At 38.3% G+C, this 27,231-nt stretch overlaps 1 long non-coding RNA gene across 1 annotated transcript; it reads right to left on the bottom strand.

Annotated features, from left to right (window-relative positions):
• Window positions 1-89: 89 nt before the first annotated feature.
• Window positions 90-25,245, bottom strand: LOC134761680 (uncharacterized). Its single transcript, XR_010140737.1, has 4 exons — window positions 25,096-25,245; window positions 24,673-24,782; window positions 2,361-2,637; window positions 90-1,315 (listed from the first exon to the last, which is right to left on the bottom strand). It is a non-coding gene; the product is annotated as an uncharacterized LOC134761680 (long non-coding RNA).
• Window positions 25,246-27,231: the final 1,986 nt, after the last annotated feature.

Below are 27,231 nucleotides of genomic sequence, written 5' to 3'. Positions count from 1 at the left end.
CTGCAAATTCCTTCCTCCCCAACAAAACGTACTTAGGATATAGTTAAAGAAATGGGAGATTGTAAAACAATACTAAAGGCAACACAAGTGGAGGCAGCTGTTGGCTTTATTTTGTTTTGGCAGTGTAGAAACGTAACTAAAAACAGAAAGACATACGGAAGTGGGTAAAAAACAAAACTTACAAAGGCATAAGCCATTCAAATGAACAAAAACACACACTAACAATCAAAACACTTTATGCAGAGACCATGATCAGTGAATAAACAATCTGTACATGACGTGTGTTCTCCTTTTCTATTTTTACTGTAAAAGACTCAACTGTCATGTCATTCAGTCAAAAAATATTTCTAAGCTCCTCCTCTAACCCTGCACGATGCTAGGCATTGAGAATACAATGGGGAACAAGCTCATGAAGTTTTCAGTTGAATAGGAAAGATGCATAATAAAGCAGGCAAGTGAGGCAGGATGAGTGCTTGTAAAGGGAAACCTCAGACATCTCTGCTTTCTGTCACTCTAACTAGCACCACCTGTCACAACTGGTTCTTTTGCTAGTGTCTGCCATTCTCCCTCTGCTCTGCAATTGCCGCTTGATCATCTAAGGGAGTTCAGAATCCTACTGCACAAGAAGGAAAAGGTAAATTTTTTATTTCGTGGCTTGTCATTGCCATGAGTTGCTCATACAAATCCTTAATTAAATTCGTCCCATGTGTACTTATCTCTTCCTACGTACAAGCCAAGGAAAGCCCAGAAATAACAAGCCATGTTCTTTGCTCTTATAAAGCTGACCCTCCTAAGAAGAGACAGATATGAACATGAGTCATTCTCACACATATCCATATGATAAAGCATCCAAAGTCATGTATAAATAGCATTGTTTTGAGAGGCCAAGGCTAAGGAGGGAAACAGTCAATACAAATCAAAAGAATACCAAATGAATTAATTGTATCTGAGATGGAACATAAACAATGCTTAGAATTTCAGTAGGCAGAAAAACAAATAAACGAGAATCCAATCTATAGAGAAAAAGATAGCCAAACTCACAGATATAGAAAAGTAGAGTGAGATGAAGAGACACAAATGGCCGAGAAGAACTGGAGCACGGAAGGAACACTTCACTTTGTCCGAGCTGTGTTTGTGTTCACTTGTGTGTCAGCGAGTGCTTTTGGTGCATTTCTTGCATACAGACACCCCATTCCTTACCCAAAAGTATTTAAGTTGCAAAGTGCCAGCCATGGACTTAGAAAATCTAAGATCCAATCCCGGTGACTGTGTGATCATGAGTAAGTCATGTTATCTTTCTGATTTCCTCTTCTTTCTGTAAAGAAGACAATCATATCTTACAGAAGAGTCTGAATGTGTAACAATATAATGCCTTTGGAAATATACCACACAGTAAAGGTTGTGGAAATGCTTACAATCTTCCCTGGGACTTAATAGGTGCTCATGAAAGGTTTTGTTGTTTCATAAGTCAGTACAACTACAACCACAAATCTTTATTTAATTTCAAGTTACCAGTTTCACTTGACAGTATCACTGGAGATCACTCTGTCACAGCAAAATAGAACCCACCATTATTCTTCTAAACAGATTTAGTCTTCACAAAGTAATGACACAGATATCAACATGATCTTTAATGATTAACCATATTTTAATTTTTGGTTTGAGATTTCTGTTAAGGAAAGATGCTGTATCACTTTTATTAAAAAAATCACAGCATCTAACATGGCTGTTATCACTTTCTACAAGAATATTACAGTTTATGAAAGTTCAGGCTAGCACTATAAATTCTTAAAATTAAGGAGGATAAAAAGAAAGTGCAGAGAGGATAAAGGAATAGTTAAGAGGTGATGCGATTTCATTTCCTCTCCATGTCTGGAGGACATATGGAAAATGCACAAGAAGTTGAAGAATTGAGATAAGAGATTTACTGTTTTAAATTCATATATAAACATAAACTTAAAATACAGGTTTAATAAATATTCTATTACTTAAATCTCCAATTAAAAAGTTTGGGGTTTTATTTTTGCCTAGAGTGCCATTTTAGTATACAAAACATCAGAAATAAACAACCACTCTAAGTGTTACGTAATAGAATGTTTTTGTGAACTTCTATTATTGCTAAGTGTAAACCAATCTTTTTTGAAACTCAAATTCAAATTGCATTTCAATTTCATGTAATTCTAGTGCTCCCTTCCTTCCACAGTGGCAAGCATACATTATTAAAATGTATTTAATTTTTTAAATTGAGTATTCCATTGGAAAGAAAGGCCTAAATCTTGAAATACATGCTATTTAGTGTGTATAGTGCTAGCAAAAAAACTGAACTAATACTACTTGGTATGAGCAAATAAAAGAATCACCTTCAAAACTGACTGGGCTCCTCAAGTATGATGTAAGGACAATCTTTGTCACTGGACTTGTGGTGAAATCTGATATGATGTATAAGAAATCCAGGTGGAGTCTATGGTGTTTGCACATTAGGTAGAAGGCAGTAAGATGTCATGGAAAGAGCAGTGGTTTGGAAGACGGCGAATCCCTGCGCTCTTCTCAGTTCATGTGAACTTGAGTAAGTCATTGAACTTTTCAGGACCTTGTTTTCCTCATTGACGAAATGAAAAGCTGGCCCTGGACAGGGTTCTAAAACACATATGCACAGAGAAAAAAAAAATTATTCTAATCATCATTTACTTTCCAGTTACAAATAGGAGGAGCTCCACAGCAAATTCCCACAGAAAGTTCCAGAAACAAAATTAGAAAAAAATCACATCATTAGAATTACAAATCCTCTTTCCCTCATCTTTTCTCTCCTTTGCACCCCGTAATTTGTATGGGGGTGGCAAAGAGGGAGGAGAGAATGGAGGTGAATTGTTGGAATGAGGCTCTGAGAGGATCCTGAAATATTTTAGAAAGGAGTAAAGCTATTTGGTTTGGTTCCTGTTTGTCTCCAATTAATTGAGACATTAAAGTACGTCTCCAATAGTCAGCCTTTAATGTCTCACTCTGTAGCAACTGTGTCAGATGGGAGCATGTCTCTCTCTTAGATTGAATATAGTTCTTAAATTGTCTCCACGGTGAGTTTTTCCCGCCTTCATAATTGTCTGAACACTTAGTATATACTGACGTTATTGTAGGATATTTTTAAAGTATAAATGTTTCTTCTTAGATAGATTGTAAATCACATTTTGAGAAATACAACACATTATATACTCTTTGTTTTTGCATTTGGGAACCATCTAAAACCTTAGTTCATAGAGCAAAGCTTTCCTTGCATGTCCTTAATAAATATTCGCTTATTAATTAATAAATTAGTATTGTAGGAGGTTCTATAATAGCTCCCAGTGGGAGTGATTTCCCACCTACTGATACTCATGCCCTTGTGTTATCCCCTCTCCTCAACTGTGAGCTGGATTTAGTGACAGGAGTCTAATGAACAGTATACAGGAAAAGTGATGGGATATCACTCCCAAGATTAGGTTACAAAAAATGTGACTTGCATCTTCTTTGACAACAGTCACTCTTTCTCAGAGCCCTTAATCTAGGGGAAGCAAATGATTAGGTTGTAAGTACCCCTATGGAGAAGCCCACATGCAAGAAACGGATGTCACCAGCCAACAGCTATCACGAGTGTGCCAACAACCACATGAGTAACTCTGGAAATGGATCCTCCCCAGGTAAAGCCTTGAAGTGACCAGAGCCCTAGGCAACACTTTGATTGCTATACTGTGAGAAACTCTGAACTAGAGGAACCAGAGAAGCCACCTTCAGATTTATGACTCACAGAAACTGAGATTAGAAATGTTTATTGTTTTAAACCTCCAAATTTTGGGACAAGTTTTTACACAGCAATAGATAACTGCAAAGTAATGAGAATCTCCAAAGAAAACATTTAGGAATGTAGCATCCAAGGATGTATAAGCTTCTTGTATTGATTTGCCTTGAAGGAATATTGAGGAAAAAATCCCTTTCCCTAATCTTCCTTACCACTGCCTCCTACACACATATAAACCTTCAATTAAAATGGGCCACAAAACTGTTCCTGCACTTGTCAGAATTTTTTGTTGGTTCATAACCATATTCATGCTGTTAAAAGATCAATGTTTGCATCAGTTTAAGAATCTTTTGCAAAGCAAACAAAACAACAGGGTAAAGACACAAGCCACCTCATGGGAGAAAATACTTGCAAATTATATATTTGAAAATGGGTTAATATCCAGAATATATAACGAACTTAAATAACTCAACAGCAAAAAAATTAAAATGGACAAAAGACTTTATTAGACATTTCTCAAAAGAAGACATACAAATTACCAACAGGTACCTGAAAAAAGTAACATCATTAACCATCAGGAAAATGCAAATCCAAACCAAAATGAGTTATTACCTCACTCAAATTAGAATGGCTATTATCAAAAATAAGAAAGAAAACAAGTGTTGATGAAGATGTGGAGAAAAGGGAAGCCTTACACACTGCTAATGGGAATCTAAATTAGTACAGCTATTATGGAAAACAGTCTGAAGGTTCCTCAAATAACCAGAACTATAGCTAGCTTATGATCCAGCAATCCCACTACTGGGTATATATCTAAAGGCAATGAAATCAGTACATCAAAGAGATACCTGCATTCTGATGTTTACTGCAGCACCATCCACAATAGCCAAGACTTGGAATCAACCTAAATGCCCGACAACAGATAAAGAAAGAAAATGTGGTATATCTACACGATGGGATACTATTCATCCATAAAAAAAGAATAAAATCACGTTATTTGAAACAAAATGGACAAACCTGAAGGAGATATATTAAGTAAACTAGGCCAGGCACAGCAAAACAAGTACCACATGATCTCACTCATATGTGGAATCTAAAAAAGAGTTGATCTCATAGAATTAGAGAGTAGAATAGTGATTACCAGAGTCTAGGGAGGAGATGGAGAAGGGAGGATTGGGAGAGGTTGGTCAACGGATACAAAGTTATGATTAGATAGGAAGAATAAGTTCTGTTCTGTTGCACAGTACAGTGATGACAGTTAACAGTAGGGTGTTGTGTATTACAAAGTGGCTGGAGCAGGGGAGGTGCTGGGTGTTCTCATCGTGCAGAGATGGTAGATGCATGAGGTGATGGATATGCTAACTACCTGATTTGAACCCTACAATGTATAGATGTATCAAAACATCAAATTGTATCCCATAGATACGAATAATTATAATGTGTCAATTAAATTTTGAAAATAAAAGAAAGATCAATCCTTGAAGTAAGAAGCAAACAAGAATGGAGAGGTTCACATACAGTCTTCACTAATGAAATAATTAAAGATATAGTTTTTCCACAGGCACAGTCCATTATGACCCAGATGAAGAGGCTAAGTGGCTGTGGCTTCAACTATCCTCAAAACCAGTCGATGACTGAGTGCTTGTGTCCAGAATTCTCTCCTCAGGACTTGGTAGAGGAGACAGATGGGATAATGTGAAAAGCATCTCACCTCAATTCAATGATTCAGTCTGGACATGTAGAGACATGAAGCTTTACACTAATGCCTCCACTTTGAGTTAAACCTTTAAGTCCAGAGAGAGGAAAACATCAGGCTTGCTAGCAGTCAGCCCATGGAAAAAGAAGAGCATATTTGGGAGGAACCATGAAAACTCAAAACCTTTAAATACTTTTTGGGAAAAGAAAAAAAAAAACCAGCATCTGGGATTTTCATTAAGGCCAACATTTTCAGAAGGCTGGCCATTCTCTGCAGAGATTCTGCTACTTTATGCCAAAGGATTCTTTGTTGTCATTACAGGGGAGGGTGTGTTTATTTTAAAGCTTTCTCAGCTCATTGCTTATACTTCACCCATCTGGGGCACTTTCTTGTGCCTATGTGCGATATAGTGGAAGTAGTAAGTCCAGGTTTCACCACCTTGAAACAAAAAAGCCCTACCCCAAAGTATGGCAAGCACAACTTCCTGCTTTCCTAAATGGACAGGAAGTCCCTGTTTCTCCAAGGTTCCACTAATCTAGGTGTGTATAAAAGTCCCAGAAGTAAGGGTCAGGTGCCCTTGGTGCTGGCTCCTAGAAATCCACACAAGCTTTGTATGCTAAAAGCTAGTGCAGCTGAAGATCAGCACGACAGGACCAGGCCTTTATGTAGAGATCCACAGCTCAGGGTTTAATGGGCAGAGACTCAAAGAGCATCTTTCTTAGAGGTGCAGTTAAAAATGAGCAGTGATCACGATGTACTACGCAAAGGTCACAGACCTAGAGAGGTATCTCTTTTGCTCTCACCCTCCTATCTTGATTCTTCTCTTTTCCTCCCAAACTTTATCTAATCTAATTCTGTGGGCTTCACTTTCAGAGTTTATCCTCAACGCAGCACTTCTCACCATCTCCACTGTGACCACCTATGTCCACGTGAATGGTTCCTTTTTCTTTTCTTGCTTAAACTAATGCAAGTTCTCCACCCCTGCCACCATCAGTTACAGTGTCAATGATTATTCAGAAAGATAAATCTCACCTGCTGATGGTTTCCAGACTTGCATGGCTCTTCAGGATCCATCATTTACTCACCTCTCCAGCACTGTCTCCCGCTACATTCTCCTTGTTCTCTCTGCTCCCACAATGCTCCTCAATATGCCAGTCTCCTTCCCTCCTCAGGCTTTGCACTGCTTCCTCCGTGGGGCCCACTCTTACCCACATGCCCATGTGCTTCTTGCACTGATTTCATTTCATTTTCTGCTCAATATGCTTTCCTCAGAAAGGCTTCTCTGACCACTCTCTCTCAGATGAGCCCCCCCATACTCACAGACTCACTCGCACCCTACCTCCTTACCCTACTTTGTTGGTTCTTTCTCTCTTCATGGCAATTATCTCTACTTAAAATGATATTTTATATGTATTTATTTCTAGAAAATAAGCTCCATGTGGGCAAACATTTTGCCTCACTTTTTACTTTTATATCCCAAATAATGAAAGAAGTGTCTGGCATATAGTCGATCCTCAATAAAGAGCCTTGACTAAATGAAGTACTGAACAACACTCCGGGGGGCTTCACAACCTGATGGTCTCGCTGACATATATTTCTAACAGAAGCATTTGCCCCGGCTGATCCCTGTGTCTCAGCTGTTATCATTCCTAACTGATTAAAAGAAAAAAAATGCCACAGGTGGGCCATCTACTCTGTGCTCAAACCCCCCCAACCTGATAACCACCCACATCAGAGAGTCAGGGGTCTGCCAATTAGTCCCCAGGCATGGTATTCCCCTCAGTGTGAAGGCGGTAGAATCTTCCTTTGATATTAGGCTCACTCAAGAATGCTTCCTGCCAAGCCTGGCATTGATAGTTTTAATACAGCTCTTCAAATTCACTCATGGCCACTTTTCTCGGAGCTAAGGCTGCTACGAGAAGAGAGGCCGGGATGGACTCTGGTATCAATTGCCACGAGAAAGCAGAAGCAACTCTTCAACTTTTGTACTTCAACCCTTGACTCTCAGTACTGAACACACCTGACATATACCCTTCTTCCCAAACTTTGTTCATTCAATTCTCACAAGAAACTCAATCTTTAAAGTGAACAGTTTGGAGCCCTGATCACATTTCTCCTGAGAGCCATGCCTGCTTATTATATAAACCTGTGGAATCAAATAAACAACTCCACTGAGTGGTTTCCTAGCCCCCATATATCACTGGATATGGATATGTTAAAATAAGTGACATGCACCTACACAACCCCAGCCCAAGACTTAAGTTAAAAAAAGTTTCATTACCCATGGAAAAAACAGGACACTTTAAAAAAGCGTGACATTAGCAAATGTTCCAGATTGAAGGCCCCTTCATAATCGTTTCCTTGCTAAAACAAGGGTGATATAAAGACAAATAAATTATCCAGCTTGCCCTCCATGAGCTGACCCTGTAGTCAGAGAGACAGATATTGTGATATGAGTGTAAACCCAAGTATGAGTTAGATAAAAATTGTACCCCTGAGCAAGGAGAGGGAGAACTGTACAGAGGGGATAATATTTAAGCTGAGTCTAAGAGTGGTAGGAGGCTGCATGGTGGACAGGAGTGGAAAGGACATTTCCAACAAAAGGAACAGCCTAAGTAATGGTCTCAAGGGTCTGACTGTTAAAGAATGTATCTCTCCAGCTTCACCTTCCAACACAGCTCACTCAGCCACTTCTGTTCTAACTGCAATGAACTACTCACTATTCTCTGAATATGAATTACATGCTCTTTCTTACCTTTGAAAATGGTGTTCTCTCTGCCTGAAGCAGTTTCTCCTTGTCTCAACTCCTAAGCACTGGTGAAACCTGAATAGCACTTCTCAACCTTCAGGACTTAACTTGGATATAACATACCTTCTTTGACCTCTTCAAGTCCAAGTTAGGTATTACTTCTACATCCCCTGAGAGCATGCCATAACTTCTCTACTGTAGCGCTTAATACACTCTAGTCTAACCTCTGTGGATTTACTCCATAGTTTCCTGTAGATTACACCTTCCAGGAGGACAAGACTATATCTATCTTGATTATCATTGTATCCCCAAGGTCTGGCAGACGGCCTGCCAAATCGTTGTCAATGCATGCAGAATGGATCAATTGTTCAAAATTTCCAGGCATAGGATGGGGCTGGAGAAAGGACAAGTGATAAGATTAAGATTGAATTGATAGATTAAAACTAAGCCTGAAAGACAACGTGTGCCCTGCTGTGTACATTTGTTATCCTCTCTTCCAGAAGTCATGAAGGTGTTAAACACAAGAAGAGAGCAGCAAGTCAGCAATAAGAAGGCCTGAGATAACAGCAAGGGACTAGGGACCAGAGACAAGACTGATTGCAAGAGATACAGTATTTAAGAAGTTGTAGCTCTAAGACCTGATGATTTATTACAGGGTTAGGTAACAGAGTAGGAAAGAAAGAATGACTCACAAAATTGGTAAAATGGAAGATCTATGGGGAGTACCTTTATTTTTCTCTTACATGAGAGAAATGAGTAATGTAAACAGTAGGATGGCCCTGGGTATTCAAGACTAAAACGTGTCTGTTCTTCATTACTGTGTGTCTTGATATTGGCAATTCTATAAGCTATGGGGACATTTGCACCCCCACAGGTGGAGAATTCAAAATTTGAAAGAACTGCTTCATAATTAAATTAGCAGAGAAATGGGTAGAATGCTTTTTTACAAAAATAACACAAAATAAATCATCTTTAAATTATTTAAAAACTGGATAGTAAGTAGAGTTTAAATCACTAAATCTTGACTTAGGAAAATGACAAATTATCTGCCTATTTTTCTTATTACTTCTCACCTCAGATCACCAAGAACTTTCCAAAGTTGCAAACAAAAACAACAAAAGGCCAATGTCTTTCAGGAGATGTTTATCTAAGTGGAAACATTGAGGAAACAACACTGTAATAGAGATGGGGAAAGATACACTTGATAAGTGAGAAAAAAAACCTCAGAGGCTGAGAGAGGAAACAGTTTTCAGAAAACACTTTGAAGAGATGAAAGAGGACACAAGACAATAACAAAATGCTTGCATGGGGATGGGAGATACGATTTTGGAAGAAATCAGAAAATTGAGAGTGCTGAGTGTTGAGAGAATAATTCTTAAGAAAGACTACAAAAATAAAAGGGGAAAATGGAAGCAAACTTGTGGTTAGAGAAAAAATAACAAAGCAGCCCCCCACCAAATCTCACCCTGAGCTGGAAAAGACAGAGAGGTTAAAAACAGGATTAGAATACTGTCAGTTCTTTAACTTAGTGATCTAAGTAAGCCTTAGGTTCTTCATCTATAAAGGATTGCATTAGTCAGCTCAGGCTGCCATAACAAAAAGACTGGGTGACTTTAGAAAAAAAAATTAATTTCTCACAGTTCTGGAGGCTGAAAGTTCAAGATCAAGGTCTGGTAGGACCAATTTCTTGTAAGAGCTCTCTTCCTAGCTTGCAGATGCCCACCTTCTCACTGTGTCCTCATATGATGGAGAGAGCGAGCCCTCTGTGTCTCTTCCTATAGGAACACTAATCCTATTGGATCAGGGCCCTACCCTTAGGACCTCATTTAACCTAAATGACTTCCATAAAAGCCTTGTTTCCAAATACAACCACATTGGGAAGTAGGGCTTCAACATACAAATGCAGGGGAACATGATTCAGTCCATAGCAAGGTTGCTATAAGAAATCTGAGAAATTATGCAAAGTTCATTATGCCTGGCACATAGCAGGTGCTCAATAAATGCTAACTAATGTTAGCTATAAAATCATCATTGTAATAGGCATCATATCTGAAGTAACTTATGCTTTTTATTTTATATTTTTAAAGGAATGCTACAGATGGAAAAGCCACGTGTTGCCTACTACCCCCTTGAAAACTGCCCAGTTACTCAGTTATATGGTTTGGCCATGTCTCCACCCAAATCTCATCTTGAATTGCAGTTATAAAAATCTTTTTGGGTTGCTATTATTATTATTATTTTACCATTTCACAAGTAAGTAAACCAAAGAGCTTGCCCAAGGTTATGTAACTAATAAATGAAGGTTCGAATTCAAACCATGTCTGAATGCAAATACATCTCTCCTTTATGCCAGAATCATCATCATCCTTAAGTTATAGTGACATGTGAGTATGACTAGGAAAAAAATGGGTCAGTAAAACACACACACACACACACACACACACACACAGGCATTGATTCTTAAATCAAAGTATTTATTTTCTAATGTGGTTCTTATGAGTATTTGCTTACTCGAATTTTTAAAATCATCTGAAAAATGCCTCTCAATACTGAAAAATTGCTCTACCATTCTAGTCATATGATCACATAATGGGCTTTTTCGTTTAGATTCTAGAGCAGAAGATCTGGGTTGCAATTCAGCATTGCTACTTCTGAACTATGTGATTTTGGGTAAATTGCTTATCCCCCCTTAGCATCCATTCTCAAGGGAGCATTCTTGCTCATGTCACAGGGAAATTTTTAAAATTACATAAAACGCAGCCTGCAAAAGCATAGTAAGCTGCCACATTAGCACTCAGCGTCTATATTTTAAAAGTTAATGAAAACGTTGCCAACATCTCTATTTCTGAATAAGGGCAAGCAAGAGAGACTATAAAGATTTTTACAAAGAATTCTAAAGCCTGAGAATTAGGACTCATTACCATGTAAACTGCAGACATAATCAGAGTTGTTTTCAAGCTTCATTGTTCCAATCCAGTTTATCTCTTTTCTTCCCCAGTTATTTTGATGGGTGTTTCACAAACTATGCAGACTTCAATAACTCACTCTCTAATAATATACTCTGGATAATTGTTAGCTTCATGAAATGCAATTGCCTATACTTTAAGTTATAATTAGAGGAATTACTTAAAGCCTCAAGTGGCCTTTGGAAATCTGAAAATGGAAGCTGAATTTATAAATGCTAGGAAAGAATAGGAAATCCCAGAATCCTAAATCACCAGACTCAAATTCATGTGAACTCACTGAGAGACATCCTCTTGCTTTGGTTATAACCACCAGACTTATACTGACATTAACACCAATGCTACAGTTACTAAATGAGAAAACTGAGCTCACAGAGATCAGTTTTTTAATGTACAATACATTTACCGAAGAAAAGTCTTTGTGACTCAGCTCAACAAAGGAAGTGTAGTTTTTAAAACAGACTTGTTGAGGAAGGGGCAACTCTAGTCATAAAGATGGAAAATTAGCCTCTGTAGCATCTGATTCAATGACAATGGTGAATTTTGCAAATTATGTGTCTAAGACTTGGTCAGTCTGGGACCATTTGCCTCCATTTCCATAATATTATTGGCTGTTGTCAGAAAATGACTTGAATAGCCATATATAGAAAGACCCATAAGTTGTTGCTATTATAGACAGTTTGAGCATTGTATCATTTTCTTCAGAGAACTCAGTAATTTGTCTATCTTTCCATAACTTTGTCAGATGAATTCCATTGCACCAACTATTCTAAAACGAAATTAAGATCATCTCACCCCAAAGTCCTGGTCCAAGCTCTACCTTCTTTTCCATCACTACTTAAGCTTAGTTCTCTACCAGATATATGTATATTAAGATAAACTACTTTTACCCTAACTTTTACCCTTTCTACCTACACATATCATTAAAATGTAAAATATAAGTCTCTAAATACAGAACTAATCCCCTCCTCCAATGAACAATAGTGCTGGTTCTTCTTTCAAGTAAGTTCAAATTAATACACTTTTTTTAAAAAAAATTTATGGCCCAAGCAGTGTATTTAGGGTCAGATACACTAAGGTGAATTAGCCAGGAACCCTATCCTCAAAGATGTCTACTAAAAGACATAAATAATACCTCTATTTTGTGAAATGTAAATGGTCTATCAGTTCATACTGTTCCCATTTTCCAATCAAGACCTGTATTTCCAGATTTCCCTTATGTTATCTCTGACTACATTACTCCATAGAACATCATTGTTTTGCCCACTTGTTTTGGTACTTTAAAAAATAAAATTAGAATCAGATTAATAAAGCAGAAAGTAGCCTGAGATCATTGATTTCAGACCGTGCTGCGGTCTGAGACTCTCATTTTATAGATGAAGAAAATGAAGTCTTTCAATTCTGATAACATGGAGAATTGAGGAAACATGAACCTGTTCCTGTTCAGCCATATAGAAATATATGATAAAACAGGATGAAAAAAAGTGTTCAATACATAGTCTACCTCCAAAGAAACAAAGAGGAATCCTCAGAGCCAACAGGAGAGAGGGATTTATTCTGGCAGGAATGGTAAGCTCCAAGTAACCCTGCCACAGTTCCTAGAGGTTTGGTACCTCACAATTGGTCAGATCTCTGGCTGCCTCTGCCCTTCTCAGCCACTGTGGGCTGAGGCAATCACTATCTGCACTGGCCATACAGGTGTGTTGCTAAGATTTCCTTCAAGAAAACTATGCTGGCAACTTAGCTGATTATTAGCTCCGGCTGTCACCTTTGGGATTCATGCTTTCCCTAGCTGTCCCTAGCCCATGCCTGAGCATAGCACAGGGTAGTAGAGCTAGCCCATTCCTACCTGACACTGGACTCCTCCAACCATCAACCTTTGGTGGAGGAGTTCCCATCAACCTGAGGTATATCGTCTCAGAACTGTGCTGGGGTCTGAGTTTTCCGATCCAACACTCCCTTTCCTCTCTTCTTTCACAGGTGTCAAAATTGCGTTGACATCTCAAGACTCTTGCTACCACATCTTTCTTTCTCCTTCAGAAGCGCTTTCCAAAATAAATTTCTTATACATCTAATCTCATCTTTCCATCTGCTCTTCCAAGGACCCAAAGTGACACCCAGTCTGAGCACACCATTGGAGAACCTAGGAAGCTCTACGCTAAAGAACTTTCATACATGTGCACAAGAAGACCTGTAAGCAACAATGTCCATTACAGCATGGTTTGAAATAGTAGAAAAGCAGCAACAACCTAAATTTTCAAGCATAGAGAAAGGGAAAATTTGGGGGTGTATTTACTTAATGGTACAGTAGATAGATAAAAAGAATAAATAAAACCATAAGTATCAACCTGGATGCATCTTACCAATATAATATTAAGTGAACAAAAAATGTTGCAAAAACACAGAAACAATATGACACAATTTGTTTACATTTAAAAACACATAAATAATACTCTAGATAGTTTTTTTTAATTACAAGAATTTGGGTGCAAGAACACACATCAACTTCAAGAGAGTGGTTATCTCTGGGATAGGAAAGAGAGAAAATAGGATAGGGTGGATTTTAACTTTTTCTGTAACATTTCACCCCTTTTTAAAAAGGATAACAACTGTTAAATTTCATTGGTGGATATATGAGTGTTTGTTATAGTATTTGTTGTATTTTTCTGTGTTTGAAATATTTCCAGATATTTCAAATGAAATAACATAAATACATCTTGAAAGAAAAGAAACTGAGCCCCAAAGAAATGAAATGACATGACCAATTTCACATACTTAGTTCATGGCAGAGCAGCTGGTAGGCTCCTGGACTGGCCCTCTGGCCATCACATTCTGTTGTTATATGCCTTTCTAATATACAGAACTATGGTCAATGTGTCTTCGGTATCCTTCACAGTGACTGGTACCATTGTGGGTGCAGGAAAGCACTAGATGTACTAGAGCAAATTGAATAATTAGCGTTCAACCTTTAATGCAAAATTATTTTATCACTGGAATTATACCCCAAGAGAAAAAAGTTCTTGCTGCAGTCTGACTGCTAAATGTTCAGAAATGTGTGGGCCATGCACCCAGCAGGACCTGTGGTCCTGTGGTCCTAATTCCTGGCCCAGAGCTTGTCCAGAAACGCCAAAAACTTTGTGTTAGACATTAAGATCAGCCATCTGAAAACCGTTAAAGTGTGCCTATAGCATGTAGATGATTTCGGAGAGCTTATATTCTTCCTCTGAAGATTCACATCTGTAAGAGTCCCACCAGCAGCTGTACTCAGGAACTACTTTGTTTAGAATCTGGAAAATTTAACTGACTCCACTCTCTACACTCCAATGGTGAGGTAGGCCCCTTCTTCTCCTGAACAGAAAATGAGGGGCATACTAATCCTCTAGTGGTCCTACAGAGCCCAAATGAAGACACACAGTGCCTGCTCTCAAGAGCTACCCAATATACAATAGAATGCGAGGCCAACAACAGCCAAAATGAAGCACCCTTAAATATTTTAAACCTGAATCATGGGCTAAAACCACAAGCAGAAAAGAATAATCAGTATGTACATTTATTAGGGTCATCTTTATATATTTCTATTGTGAAAGGAAATTATTTTTCTACCTTTAGTAAAACGTAACACCTTTTTACTAATTTTGGTTACATAAGAATTTGAGGTGAATACATCCTTGAGGGTAAGCTTTGACTTTTTTATTAGTGTATTTTTAAAAGCTGACAAAGGGCTTGGCACATTATTAATGTTTGTTGATTGAATGAAAGGATGAATAAATGAATACAAGCGAAATTAAGACATATTTCTTACTGACAGACACTAATGACTAAAAAAGGCTTCCAACAAATGAGCAGAGTTGACAATTAAAGTGTAAATAGGAATCTAATGAATGTTCTAATTGATCTTTCCTGCTTTAAAATGTAGCCAGAATTTTTTAACCTTGAGATACAATGCTCAGCAAATTAAGAGACTGTCCTTGTGTGAAAATCTCTCTAATCAATCTAATAGTTTGTCTACTCAACTACAGACTTTAAGACCTCTGCCAAATTAGTGTTTTGTTTTGTTAGTCTTAGCAAAAGTTATGTCTTAATAATAGATTCATATATGAGGTTTAGCTTGGCACTTTGGACTTCTGTGAAAATAAAGAACATATGTTAAATTGTTTTTTAAAAAGTCTTCAAAGGTAATAAAGCTGGGAGGAAAAAGGAAACTTTCATTCTTTCTTGGTGATTCTACCTACAAGAAAACAATAAACCCTTAATATCTGAATCAGGTTTTAACAAGATTTTTTAAAAAATTGATTATTTCTCTTTAGTTGTGCAGTGGCTTCAAGATAATGAGTGTTAAGCATTCCTTCAACCCATCGAGAAGTTAGATACCATCTATACAAGGCTTGCTAAGAGATGGCAAAGCAAAAAAAAAAATTTTTTGACCCACACCAGACCACCCACCTCCAGCCTATGAAGGAGAACAAAGGCTGAAAGGGAAACTGACATTTACAAAGTGGATTTTGTGAGGGAGCTGTTAATGAGTGTTGAGTCCCACACAACTCCCATGGGGAGAAGGATTAGGGGTGTTTTCCTTCATTTCAAGCCCAGGGAATGTGGCTTCAATGGGACCATGTAGAGAGCTCAAGGTGTGCCCCAGGTACTGACAGAGGACAGAAGAATATGGGAAAACTCTAGCTGACTAGTAATTCTGATCTGATGGAAGACAAAGAAAAGCTGACACGAAGAAAGGTTACAACAGAATTTCTTGATGTAAAGAATATGCGTATTTATATGAATTTAACAGAAAAGAATCAACCTTGAGGTCCTCTAAATATTGGCCAAAATAACTTCCTAGAGGCACACAGTAGCCCCAACACAGGAGTGTACCACTAGGAGACTATCATGTAAGTGAGCAACAATAGTGAGGAACGTCCCTGAACATCAAAAGAACTGCAGGCTAGGTACCCTAGTGATTCAGTGTTGGTGGGTGGAAAGTTTTCAAATAATGCCCTGAAGTTTGCCAGGAGAAAGTGTCAGCTTTAAACACCTGCCAAACCCAGAGACCACATCATCATTAGTTGAGAAACATCAACTAATTTCAATAGTGATCAGCTAATGCCTTTGCTTTTGTCTTACCTCCCCTCTCTCTCTCAGCCCCCTCCAATCCCAAAGGGGTCAGAAACTGCAATCAGCAAGTTGGAGGAGGAGGAGGAGGAAGAGGCACAGAAGCAGGAGGTAGAGAGCCTGAGACAGAGCTCATCCTGTCTTCCCTTCCCACTTCAGGCCACCACCTCTTGCAGACCTACGTTAAACGAGATGAGAAGCCTCAACTTTGACTACTATTAAGGTATTACATAGAAGTAGACATTTTAGGGGCCAAAATAAAACTTTCTGGGTGACTAGAAGAGCACAAAGGATCTCTCATTTTCTGAAAGTGGAGTGATCAAAAAAAGCCACTGTGCCATTCCTGGAATTCATTCAAGAACAGAAAAAAATTTGTCCCACTGAGTAGGCTAAAAGAAATAGGGGAAAGATTAAAGCTGTCATGTGATTTCATTCCAGGAGACCTGCTTTTTCACTATAATGAGGTTATTTTCCCACATCAAAAAAAACCTCCAATAAGTTCTATTTTCTAGTCTTACTGTAGGTATTCCATGAACAATGAGGGAATGGTTGCACTTAATTGTTTGATGTCCATGTAGTCCAGTGGAATAAAATTCTGTCCAGGTTCTCCAGTCCCTACCTGCTGAAGCCCAGTCCCTAACTAACTCATTCAGGCAGGCAAAAAATACTGTAAATTCATTTTGCTGCCCTGAGTTCAGTACCAGCTGATGTTGGGTTGGGTTCACTCTTCACCCCCTGCCCATCACGATTTTTTTCTCATGCCCACTATTAACTGAGCAGTTTGTTTTCTGATGGTGTAATGGTAACCTGCTTTCCCACAGAGACCTGGATTCTTTGGCCCACATGCCCTACCATGAGCAAGGGTCACCATCCTGACAGATTCATCTCTTAGACTCTCAAATGCACATCACCTGACATGAAGTTCTGTCCAGCTCTGTGCTTCCTCTGCTCTGCCCCAACAACCAGATTTGACCTCTTTGTAGCAACACCAGCCCACATCAAAACTGGTCATGCCACACCCTCAGGGAGGAATCCCAGCCCTTCCCAGTTATGCCTTCAGCCTCCACCTGTCCCATCACCCTTTGCTGCTGAGATCCTAGTATGCCTTGCAGTTGAACCCATAGAAAGTTGGAATAAAAAAAAGAACTAGGAGGCACTCATTTGCAACTATTTCTTGTGATGAAAAATGGTGCAACCATTAAAGGAGAAAGGAGGAAGGGAAAAATTGGGGTCTTAAAAAGTACCCTTCAGTTATCATATAAGACTAGAAAAGCAGCCACAAAGTGTTCTTAATGTTACTCAGTGGTTATCATTTCAATCAGACTCAGACCAGGAAGATGCAAGGATAATCATGAAATATGAGGCACACCGCTGCTGAGCACCAGTTAGTTCCAAATGTGTTCATTTATTCATTTGCAGTAACAGCCTCGGAAATCAGTGGAGTGGTCTCTAGGAAGTAAAGGAATAAAATAATTTTCCAACTCTTATAGTCAGAGGGCTAATTCAAATTTCAAAAGGAACACTAACTTGCTTAAAGTACCATAAAAATAGAGAGGGGGCGGGGAGAGTGGAAATTCCATCCTGCTTTAATCACTGTCCCCTGCAAGTTTCCTTAATGATTTCCAGCTGCCTCCATTTAGGCTGTTGCTTTGACAGAACTTTCATACAAACTTGGAACATTTAACGTATCCAAAATTTTTTTTTTACTTTGCCCTCAACTGCATTCTAACCAAAAGCAGATTTTTCTTGGATTATATAAGAATATGATGAGCTGGATAGGGGCGGAGTGAGGCAAGGAGTCTGCCTCTGCTTTTTGCAGTCTCTACAAACCATTTCACAAGAGGCACAAAGGAAAATGTGAAAACCCAAGGAGAAGCCCACACCCTTGTAGAAAGCCAAAATATGCTTTCACTTCAACATACTACTGCATTCCAAAGAGAAACTGACTATTCAGAATTAGGCTACCACAAAATAAATACCTCCAAATTTTAATATAGTTAAAATTTTAAGAGGGGGAGAAAGAGAGTGTAGTAAGTTGGTGTGGAAATACTTACAGCCAAACTTGTGCTGACCAAATAGCCTGTGACCCTAAGTCATCCATTTTTCTGCATGGGGAAAGGAGCAGAGAACAATGGAAATATGGATATACAATATCATAAAAGATTAGATATTAACACTTGAATAAGGAAGTTTATTAAAAATCATGAGCTTGAGGCTTCAAGACCCTTGAAGGTCATAATTTCCTTTCCAACAGGGTTGTATGCTCTTTAAAAGAAAAGAGTAACCATCTCTTAATAATTTTTGTCTTCTCCCACAACCCCTAGCAATAAGTTCTTATATACGGAAGGTCTTCAATGAAGGCATGTTAAAGCGAATAAAGAAAAGCTTTCAGAGACTGATGTTAATAAAACAGGGGGATACGTGTAAAAAGAAGACTGTTTGCAAGGAGATTAATTAGTAGGCTATTTTATCCTCATGATTCCTTGAATCTGTAATTTACTCAGCTATCATTAAGTTTTCCACATGAAGATAGGTCCTATATTTTTACTTGTGAGACAAAAAGGGACTTTGGTAGGTCTTCAAGTTATTCTCCTGAAAACTACCCCAGACTACTGAAGAGCTACTCTTTGAAAAAGGGTTCTATAAGTTAACCTATTCCTTCTTGTCCAACAGGTCAGTAAGGAAATACTCTATGTATCTACCCCAAATCGTATATATTGCACACTGAATTTTTTGGGGGGGTAGGGTGGGTAGAGGGAAGTTCTTAAAAATATTAAAAAATGAATAATAATTTTCTATTTAAAATCCAAAAGAGGTACAGAGGAAGTATAGGAAATAATAGCTAAGTTAGTCTTTGAGTCACTTCTCATCCCTATCTTCATTCATTTTGACAAATATTTTCGAGTACCTAAGGCAGAGCAGATGTTGAAAATCCCATAGATTTTCCATATAAATCTTATTCTCCATCACTTAGGGACATTCCGAGGCTCCAGAATTTCTGCTAGAAAAGCTTTAGGCCGGGCGCGGTGGCTCACGCCTGTAATCCCAGCACTTTGGGAGGCCGAGGTGGGCGGATCACGAGGTGAAGAGATCAAGACCATCCTGGCTAACACAGTGAAACCCTATCTCTACTAAAAATACAAAAAATTAGCCAGGCGTGGTGGCACACGCCTGTAGTCCCAGCTACTCCGGAGGCTGAGGCAGGAGAATGGCATGAACCCGGGAGGCGGAGCTTGCAGTGAGCCGATATCGCGCCACTGCACTCCAGCCTGGGCGACAGATCAAGACTCCGTCTCCAAAAAAAAAAAAAGCTTTGGGGATAATAATCTGGTTATTGGAAAGAATGCCACCCTTTGTCCTGAAGCTGCATGTGGATGTCAAGCACTGGTTTACTTACATTGCATCTCTATCTAGGGAGCTTGGAAAGTTAAAATCTCCCAAGCCACCTGGTGCTATTGCATTAAGGACCTATTTTTAACATAGTTTTGAGATTTAATTCTGAATCTTTCCAAGTTCTCTATATTATTCTCAAATTCTAGTGCCACAAATTGTACACATTCTAATGTGGGCAAACACAGTTAAAAATAAACCAATTCATCAGTTTTTAGTGGCTGAATTTTGCCTATTTGTAGACTCCAATAATTGTACTTGCTTTTTGAACAAATTCATTATTCTTTTGATTCCTTATGACTAATTTCAGCAGAGTGTCACCACAAGCAATCAATTTATTTTCAAAAAAGTGTTATGCAAATGAAAGGAATCAATAATACAGAATGGGAGTATATCTGTATTGAGCCTTCCTTTCTTTTGCCCACTTGTTTTATAAATTCCTACTCCTCATGTTTATTCCAGTATGCCATCTATTAACTATTTAATATATAAAATGTTATTAATAAATATTCCTGTACTGCACTATTTTTTTCTTTCATGGTCCATGGGTCTTATACCTTCTTTATTAGAGTATAAATTTTTTAGTTATAAAGACAGTGCCTAGTCCATTTTTGCATCCTGCTGGCCAGCATCTGGCCCACTGAAAACATCAAAAATGGTTTGTTGAATGAATGAGAGAATGCACTGACCCTTGAACCCTCGAAGAAAAGTATAAAATAAACCTTCAAAACTTTTATAAATGAATTCAAAAGCTGTTTCAGATAAACTATTAGCGAGTCCTCAAGTCTAACACTTCTAGAAGGCCCACTAGGGAGGGTCAACATAACCTGGTAAGGGTGTAAACACAGCTATTGTTCTCTCCCGGATATGCTTACTTTTGATTTATTGCACATGTCCACCTGCAAGGCTTCTCCGAGCACACAGAGTCATAATATCCAAAGTCACCTAGTGACAAGTGAGTCCCTCAGCTCCATTGCTCACTTGGATCAGCAGCTCTCATTTATCTCTCAGGCAGCTCAGAACTGCTCCCAGCCTCAAGGCCCACAAACTCAGACTTTTTCAAATCAAATGGGCAATAATTTACCATATAAGTATCTTTTATAGAATAGTGAGTTATTTCTCTTCTTTGTCATCTTTTTTCCTCACAAAATAAAACCCTGGAATTATAATTCCACATGTAGATTTATAGTTAGTTTTTCTTCTTAAGAAGGTGTGTCCATTATTATTTCATTGATCACAAGGAAGATGAGGTAGGGAGTTTAAAGGATTTAAATAAATATATCAACACTTGCCCTCAAAAGACTCAAAGTACATGGAATAGTTGCATATGGTGATAAGCTGAAGATTCCAGAAGAAAGGAGGGAAATCAGGTAAAAACCAATCTTGAAGTAGAAATGTAAAATCGGAAGGAAAACAGAATAATCCACAAGGAAAACCCTGCTCCCTGAAGAGTTAAAATGCTAAATCCTGAGATGCTAAATTCTACTCAGGCTTTAAATCAAATCGAGCTACCTTGTACACCCATAATTTATCTCTTTGGTGAAGTTTGTTCTTATTTTCAAGCAAAATAATGCATAGGTAAGACTTGACTATGTACAGAGAATGCCATAAATGAAAGGCAAACTGAGCTATGTGAGTCTCCAGTGGAAAAGGGTGAGTTATGGTCGTGGTTATTCTACATGAAGAACACTGCTTAATAACACAGGGTTCCTGGATAAGGCATCCCTTGCAATTAATATTCTCATCAACACAGAATGGCTGTTCCCTTTCATCCTTTCTTAGCAGTCTCTATAAAGGAAGCATTTCAAAACTCTATTTCCCTACTGGTATAGAGTATGCACTGCCACCCACACAAGGTGGAAAGCAGAAGCAGCTACTGATTTTGAGGTTTCCCACGATTATTTTTCTCCATTACACAATAATACTACCTAACTAATTCTACATATTTGGGAGCAAACTTTATTTGGTGAAACACTCAATTAGGAATTAAAATTTGTGTTCAATTCTTGGCTCAATCTCTTATTACATATATATATGATTTTGAGTAAAATACTTAAGATCTCTTGAATTTTTTTCAACAATAAAATGGGTGTTAGTGATACTTGCCTTAATCACCTCCCTATATAATTGAAATAATCAAATGAGACGATGTAGTTAATGTGCTTTGTAAATTCTACAGTGTTATGCAAATATAAGATCCTAATTAAGCACATTCAATAACATAAATGCCTTTCATAGGAATTTCCCTCTCATCCTATGAGATGAAAAATTGCTTTAAATCTTTCCTATAATAAAAGAGCATAAATAAATGACTCTAATGATACAGAAAGAGCTTTCTTGTGACTACAAACCATCTGTACCTACCAAAAACAGCTACTAAAACTACAGAAATAAGGAAATTCTTCCAGGTAGTTCTCTTTTCTTGTTTCATTGAGCTTTGGGGAAATATTTTTTAAGTTCTAGTCTATTCCTTTTAACTGGTTTTTGATGCACATATGAAGGATAACTCTCTAGATGCTTACTCTTTCCAGAAAGTATTTACTTAGAGAAAATTAGAATTTAATTTATACTGCATGATCAATATATAGACCTTTATGTATGCAATACATCTAATACACCGCAACCAGATTAATTTCCCTAGTCAGTGATTAATTGCCTACTCTGTCCCTGGCTCTGGAGAAGGTGCCTGGAATACAACAAAGAGCATAATGGGCACGGTTTCTGCCCTTCGAAATATCACATCCATAGTCTTGTTTCAGAGCTCATCTTTCTCAACCTCTGTGATATTTGATTTTGTTGCCAATTTGCCTTCTCGAAACTTTTTCTCTCTTGATTTTGAAGATATTATTCTTGCCTAATATAGCAGACACCACTGGCAAAGTGCTCCAACCTGCATTTCCAACCCCTTCTCCTTCGTCACCTTCCAGCTTTCGGTGTGACATGGTTTTGACCAATTAGACGTAAAGTGAAATCTACCCTAATGTTTCCACAAATATATAGGCATCATTGCTTCTACTTCCTCATTCTTTCTGCTAAAACGTAGACATAATTACTAGAGCTGTAGCTGACAACCTGCATCCAGGTCAAGAAAATAGCAAAACTTGGGGCTGATGGTGGTAATCTAAGCACTCCGAGTAACTACCCATGTTCAGACTTCTTGCTTTGTGAAAGAACTAAACAAACAAGAAACTCCTTTTGTTTAAGCCACTATGTTCAGGTTTTCTATTACTTGCAGCCAAATACGTTTCTAGTTGACACGCCCTGTTTCTCTTTTACTTATCTGTCCAATATTTATTTCCTCCAGAAACGTCACATTTTTTTTCAGTCTATTCTTTGGAGGTCAATTTTCAGCACTCTTCTCTTCCTGTATTCTTTCTGGGAAATCTCAATTCACCCATTCTACTTGTTCTTTCATTAAGTTATTCAACAAATAGAGATTAAAAGACTGCCACATGCCTGGCACTGCTCTGAGCACTACGGATAGAACAGTGAACAGTAAAGCTTCCACCTTCATGGAAATTACAGTCTAGGAGTAAAATACATCCACCTAATTCTAATTCATGCTCAGTCACAGATTAAGTCTCTGCAGAGACTTCCCCAAACTTCCCAGTCTAAATTAGCATATCCTGCTAGATATTTTCATAGAATCCTGTGATTTTCCTTTCCATAGCATATATTTTTAGTCATATACTTCACTGTGTATTTATTTTACATCTTTCTCCTCCAGTAGAAAGTGGTAATTAAGTCTTTTTATAACTATCCTATATTCAGTGTTTCACAGATTATCTAGCACATATTACATGCTCAGTAAATACATGTTGATATTTGATGACTTCTCTAGACTTATATTTCAAATTACCTTCTGGACATCTCCACATGAATATTCTGCAGGAGCTTTGAAACAAAAGACCCAAAATAGATTATATTTATATTTGCACTGAATTTTTTTTTTTTTTTAGATAGAGTCTCGCTCTGTCACCCAGGCTGGAGTGCAGTGGTGCAATCTCAGCTCACTGCAATCTCCACCTCCTGGGTTCAAGCAATTGTCTGCCTCAGCCTTCCAAGTAGCTGGGATTACAGGTGCCCGCCACCATGCCCGGCTATTTTTTTTATTTTTAGTAGAGACAGGGTTTCACCATCTTGGCCAGGCTGGTCTTGAACTCCTGACCTCGTGATCCACCTGACTTGGCCTCCCAAAGTGCTGGGATTACAGGCATGAGCTACCATACCTGGCCTGCACTGAATTTTTATTCCCAGTTAATGGCATCACCAAAAACCAAAGTCAGAAACTTCAAAATCATCCCTGCCATTGACTCCTCCACTCCCTCTCATCTCCAACTGGTACCTAAGAGCTCTATTTCTATCAATCTGATATTTCTTCACTCTCCCCTTCATTCCCATTAGTACTGTCCATCCTTCTTTACTGCAGATCCTCATTTTGCCTGCATTACTACAGTATTACTGTTACAGTAGGCTGCTCATTCGTCTCCCTGTGTACTTGAATCCCCTCCTTACTAATGCTCCTCAACTAACCAGGTATTACACCCATTTCACAGATTGGAAAAACTAGCCTTTGAGAATTTAAGTAACTTTTTCCAGGTCACCCAATTAGTAAGTAGCGAAGCTGGAGTTTATATTGGCCTATACCCCTAATCAAGAGGCCTGGGAGAGACCTTCCAGACCTCAGCATGACAAAAACCCCCAATCCAGATGCCCTAAATTATAAAGGTATGTTATACATGCATCACCCTCAGAAGTCTGCATATTTCTTGGGAAGAGATAAAAGGTCTTCTGCATTTCATCTCCCCCCACCTCCCACCTCTTGCCCAGCATGGCATTCTGCTCCATTATAAGCTATCAAAGGATTTTTGAGACAAGAAGGGGAGAAAGGAGAAAGAAAGATTAAAAAAAATGATTTATCCAAGGTAAAGAAATAAAGGAGGATCAAAGGTGACAAGACCTGAGGGAGAAAGAGATAGGAAGATAAAACATAACTTACTTTGTTTAGACTCTGGTTCAGAAGTTATGCCTTTGCAAAAACTGTTGGCTGGAATTTTGGCTGATGTTTTACTTAGTTCAGCACAAGGAAAATTTCAACTCGGCCTTCTCCTTGAGGAACATTTATGAAGAAATAAGAGTTACATGAAGATGTGAATGAGGAGTCAACTCACATATACCCTTACTTAAAGTGAAAGTTAGCAGTTAAGTGCCACCAAGTAAATCACCTGTCTTCTAAAAGTTCTGCCCTCTCCCTTTCAAAACAATTAGAGTCTAAAAACCCACATCGATTTCTCACTTTTCTTTTTTTTTTTTTTTTTTTTTTTAACCATTTTATGCTCTAAGAGTAATTTGGGACTGTATCTGGGACTGTAGTATCTCCTCTATAGCAACTAAAAGGCTTTCAATCTGATAATTAACCTACCATGCCATTTCACCCAAATAATCTTCTGGAAATTTGCCAATGTACTTCCAAATCTTTCATGGGCTGGCTTTGCCTCAGCACCACTAAATCACTCAGGATCATGTTTCTCACAGGCGGTGGCTGAAATAAAATATGCATACCATGTAATTGGAAAAAGATTCTGTCTCATTTGCCCCGGCTGTTCTTCCTTGTTGGCAATGCAGAGGGAAAGAAGGCAGCAAGAATATCTTCCTGCTGACAACTTAGAAGACAAGCCATCATCACAGAGCCACATCAGCAGGGGTGGGCCTGAGTCCTCTGAAAGCATCTGATGGGGCCCTTCGCCCTGGGGACCCTCATCACACAGTCCCTTGATACTGAACGAGAGTTTCAATAAAGCAATATGGTGTGCAATTCCAAAACACATCCTAAGTGCCCTCTACACATTGGCTCTTTTGCCTTGCTCTTTTTCAGCTTTTCCAAAAACAAAATGTTTACCTCCAGCCAAAGTGCCACATGTGCAGGGAAGGAACACATTCTGTGTTTATTTTTTATGGGTTTCCATAATCCTTGTAATAAAACATATTAAAATGAGAACCTTCTTCATTAGTCTGGGGTTTATACAGGAGATGATTTAAAATTTTATAAATTTACAATCACTTTTATTTTCAGTTCTCTATTATTCAGAATTTAATTGTTCATGAAATAATAATAACTAGGACTTATTGTGCTCTCCATGTTCCAGGCACTGTTCTAAGTGTCTCATGTACATTAATTTTGTCCTCAAAACAATCCTATGAGGCGGGTGCTATTATTATCACTCCTATCTTTACAGATAAGGTAGTTGAAGCACAATGGGTTTAAATAATCTGCTGAGGTCATCAGCTAGTAAATAGTGCCAGTACCATATATGTGTTCACTGCTTCTTTCTTCTTCCTTCTGTGTTCCCTTTAGGACCATTTTATCCATGTATTCTTTAGAGAATTCTTACCTTTAGAGAATGTTATCAATATACAGTAGAGACGCGATGCCAGGAGGCACACCCCAAAATTATGGAACTAAGGGAAATAAAGCAGGTTCAGAGAATCCTTCAGAGCATGTGCTAGAAGCAGTCAGTGCTCCCTGAATACCTGCTGTTCCCTTAATTTGCTAGCTTTCCTTGAAGTTGGATGAACCCATGTCACTACTTCTGAGCAATGGTCTTCGAGCAGAAGTAAAGCCAAGTGAAAAAATGCACCTGGAAGACAGAGTGTTCAACGGTATCAGATGCCACGGATAGATCAAATAAGGTAAGAATTGAGAAATGATTATGGGGTTTGGTAAAATGTAGGTCATCATCGACTTTGAAAAGAATAGTTTTTCTATAGAAATTCATTACGAGCATCACTGAATCAGACTATAAGGAACTACTTCACTAGTGAGTATAGAACTTAGGTCTATACAAGTTAGTCAATTATTGACATGGAGTTAGACAGCCTAGATCCTTCCCCACTCAAACCTATGCTGTTCTCTCACCTAACCCACCAGAAGTCTGGTTTGCTTTCCTTGTTCCATTACACATCCAAATACATATAGGTCACATTGTCATAAATTTTAATTATCGGCCCAAATTCTTTACTCTCCTCTAGTAGTGCTACACATCTGTACCCTTGCCATGGTCTTATGGATGTGTAGTGTACTACTGAGCCCCTTAACTATGTAGTTGGTAATATTATTTACATTGGTCAATTGGACATTAGCAAAAACAACCTAGGTGGAAAAACTGTTATTTGCTTGAGCAATTGGACTTGCCCTCTGCAAGTCTACATAGCCCTGAGTCAGTCCACATACCCAGGATAGTTCACTGGTCCCATAGAGACACCCAAAGCTAACCACAGCCTGGAACCAAGTCTAGTCTACATGAGCCAAATTTCAGTCAACCTGCAGAAGCACAAGTGAGAAAGAAATGACTTTTTTGTTAGAAGCCACTGAATTTTGCAGTGGCTGGTATATAGCATTATTGTGAATATAGCTGATTAAGACACAAGTTGCGGTAGAAATATTTCAAATTTCCTTTAAAAATAAGTAACATAGTTCTTCCTGAACTCTTCTTTAATTACAAACTTCAGATTAATCCCAAAATGCCATGAAGCCACTCCACCCAATACCCACACCACA

Source organism: Pongo abelii, chromosome 6 (genome assembly GCF_028885655.2).
Source record: "Pongo abelii isolate AG06213 chromosome 6, NHGRI_mPonAbe1-v2.0_pri, whole genome shotgun sequence".
In the NCBI taxonomy this organism is placed as follows: Eukaryota; Metazoa; Chordata; class Mammalia; order Primates; family Hominidae; genus Pongo; species Pongo abelii.
The sequence above is the reverse complement of the archived record's forward strand: the minus strand, read 5'-3'. Positions and strand labels throughout refer to the sequence as shown.